Genomic DNA, 3,539 nt, shown 5'->3' with positions numbered 1-3,539 from the left:
CTAGGGAGTGTGTCTTGGGTTTTTCCCTTATTATTTTCTTTACTTTTTTTTTTCCTTTTCTTTTTATGGTGGTGGGGGTGGTTATGTTTAATTGAAGTTGCTTTTACAGCACCAAAGACTTAATCATCCATTTTCTATATAAAAAGTAGCTACTTTTTTGCATGGACCTCAAGTATATTGTAGTATAGAGGTGGCATTTAGGGAAAGGTATTAAGCAGGCTGTGTTGCAGCTTATGGGCGAGTAATAAATTATATCATGTATCTTGAAAGTATCATAGATAAGCTGCTATATTACAATTGCCACTTCAGATAGCTGTGAAATTAGGTGATTAACTAGTTGGTACCTAACCTTCTAATTTCTGTATAAGTCTAATTACATGAAATAGAAGTGGGGGTTTTGATTTTTTACTTTTCTGTTTGGAGTATCATTGAAACTACTGTATTGTAAATGACGGAGAATAATTGCATATGTTAAAAAAATAAATTGTATAAAAAATAAAATTAAAATATGCAAAAAAAATCAAATTGTTCTTACTGCCTGTTAAGTCTTATTACAATACATACTATGTCTGTTTTTTCTACTTCTGGAGGGAGAGGGTCTCTTCACATTCTGTTTGGCTCTATCAGTGCACCCTATAAGCCTTTGTTAATTGAATTAAGTCAATGAATGAAAGTCTCTTCCTTTTCTTTCATAAAAGGGACTCTGAGTTCTGAGCCTATCATCCCAGAAAAATCTCCTTCACAAGAATTATTACCCTCATAAACCAAAAAGAGAGAGAGCATTCAAAATATATTTTGTATAAAAGTCAGAATGGTTCCCTTAAAAATGACATTTTTTATATTAGAGTTGATACTGAAGGGGAAAAACATTAAACATGGAAAAATGGGTGTTCTAAGCAATTACGGAGTTTCATGAAACTTTCCTGTTTTAGTTACTTTAACAATATTGAAGGCTCAGTCTGGTCAAGACTCTTTTTCAGTGGATTTGTATTTATTTTAAGAGGATGCTAACACAAGCCGAGTGAAAAAGAGCAAATACAAAACTCAGTCTACTACCACTCTGCATGAAGTGTTTCCAGGACTTGGTGACCATCACACAGTAAACAGATATGACACCAAGGCGGGCCAAAGACGCAGCGGAAACCACGTGGGCTCCTAGCAGAATGACACAGGGTACCTCCACAGGTGAGAGCAAGTGCGACGGGACTACATACTGTATGTCGCTAAATTTAAACCAAACACCTATTAAAAGAGTTCCGCTCTGCTCTTTGTTGCAGGCAAAACAAAGAAGTTGGACAACTGGAATAAGTAAGTCCCTCTCCGTCCTCTGAGAGGGTAGTGTGCCTCAGACTACATACTGCTCCATTTTGACAGACCCCTGTGTGAGCACATCTGGAGATGCGAGGCATTTAACATCTGTGCTCCCGAAAATTAGAGTTATTGTGGTTTCTATTAGTAAGCCAGTGACTCTTTCAGCTCTTATTTTTACTGTTTTGTACGTAGGTCAGGATTTTCCTCACAAAAACAAATTCCTATGATATCAGGCCTCTAAGTAGTACTGCCGTAGGTACTGGCTAAATCTGGAAAAAGTGGATCCGAATTAACTGGACCTTGTAGTAGCCCTTCATAAGACAAAAGCAAAAGCCTCAATTCGTGAAGTTTAGCCTCACGCCAAGCTTACTCCACATGAATATTCAGCACTTAGACCCACAGTACCTCCCTCTATAACCTCCTTAGTGAGATAAACATCAGAGAAAATGCAGATTTTATGATACAGATTCATACCAGAAGGAGGGACTCCACTTGCCAATTTGTATATGCCATTATCCTGGCAAGATGAGGCTCCCATGTAAGAGCCAAGGTGACTCAGAATAGAAATGACCCCTTGGTCTGGGGTCTGGTGGTCTCGATGGCCTTCTAGGAGGTTCTCCACCTTCTTGTGCTATTAATGTTCCTGGTAACAATATACGCTTTTTTCCTGGATGAATGATTAATTCATTTGGAATATAAACATCAGATACCATCTTATTAGTGTACTCAGGGCATGCTGGCTATCATGACAAATAAGCTCCCAAATGTTAGTGAACTTGACACAGTAGAATTCATTTCTCATCTACCTAACAGTCCAAATGAGGGTTTTCTTGGCCATTCAGGGGGGTTTCTGCTGCACAGTAGGAACCAGACTCTACCATCTTGTTGCCACCATCCCCTAGGGCTTTGGAGGCCTCTGCTCCCAGCCAAGGGAGGAAGAAAAGATAATTCAGAAACCCTATCTACTTGAAAGTCTCAGCCTGAAGGTGACTATATATCCTCTTTCACTCATGTTATATTGGCTAGAACAAGTCACATGGCCATGTGTGGATGCAAGGGAAGCTGTGCAGTGACAACTCCACATTATCAAAGGAGGGACACAAATATAATTTTGAAAAACCATCTATGATGCTGGTTTCCTCCCCAGGTCCCAAGACATTTAACCTTTGGCGGGGATCATTTGGGGGCAGAGAGTAAGTAGATTCTAGGGTTGTTACACCCTCCAGCTCTCCACCTACAAAATGTCTTAGGGACTGGATTCACTTGGAAACGGGTAGTCTAAGTAATGCTTCAAAAAGCGGTCAAACGTCCAAAATGTACCTTGACCAGTTCCTGCTGGCTGCTCTTCAGAACTCTGGAATAACTGCTGTAGCTTAAGTTATGCATTTTACATTGTTCTGTACCTGAACTTGGAAGCCCTTGTAATGAAAGCATCCTGCAAATAAAAAAGGGATCATTAGTTATTGGTTCGGGGTAGCTATAAAGAAAAGGTACTCGCTTTTACTCGTTTCCACAAAAGAGCTTCTCAAGCCCTAATGTCACTTGGCCCAATTAAATATATAAATGGCAAGGGGCCAAGTTAATTATAGCTCTAGGGAGTTGGACTAGGCCAGGCTAGAAACAGAGTAAGAGGAAGAATGGCCAAAGCTTACACTGCTTTGAATCCAAACAAAGCCTTTGCCTTCACTTGCCCTTAAGGGGAATATTCTGATCTGGAGGTAAGGTGGAAATGTCCTGAAGAGTTTCGGCTCTTGATCCTTATTATGGAAAAATTGGATGAATATTAACCAAACCTGAAAAGAGGATGAGCTGAAATAAGACTCATTAGAGTGTACTGAGAGGCAGATGCAAAATGTTAGCCATTCAAACTCTTTATGTCCCACAAGAAAGGTCACAAATAGAGAGTTTCTGAGTGAGCCACACATCTAGGAAAATCTCCCAGGAAAAGTACAATGATCTATAAGGGATATTTGCTTTTGAGCAAATGCTGATCCTTTCCATCTGGCTAGACACTCTTAGAAACCATCTTGGAAGTTTCTGCCCCTCACTCCTGCTAATTAGGCTGCTCTATGCATCAAGAGCTCTGCCCTGGAGGAGTGTCAGCAAAGCAGTTAGTGCGTCCAGATGTGGACACTTCCTTAAAGGTGAAGTACAACGGGGGGAAAAGATTAATCTGCAATGCACCGAAGTCAGACCCTGGGTAACCCAGCGATGTGTTAAATGAAAAG

The 3,539-nt window shown here is 40.2% G+C and overlaps 1 long non-coding RNA gene across 1 annotated transcript in view; it reads left to right on the top strand.

The window, feature by feature from the left end:
• Positions 1-1,349, top strand: part of LOC115277647 — a 6,356-nt gene extending 5,007 nt beyond the window's left edge. The window contains exons 2-3 of the long non-coding RNA XR_003902455.1: positions 1,002-1,185; positions 1,278-1,349. This is a non-coding gene — a long non-coding RNA (uncharacterized LOC115277647). The remainder of the gene's footprint in view (positions 1-1,001; positions 1,186-1,277) is intronic.
• The last annotated feature ends 2,190 nt before the right edge of the window (positions 1,350-3,539 follow it).

The sequence above is a fragment of the Suricata suricatta genome, chromosome 14 (genome assembly GCF_006229205.1).
Source record: "Suricata suricatta isolate VVHF042 chromosome 14, meerkat_22Aug2017_6uvM2_HiC, whole genome shotgun sequence".
In the NCBI taxonomy this organism is placed as follows: Eukaryota; Metazoa; Chordata; class Mammalia; order Carnivora; family Herpestidae; genus Suricata; species Suricata suricatta.
Note: the sequence above shows the minus strand (reverse complement) of the source record. Positions and strands in the feature narration are given on the sequence as shown.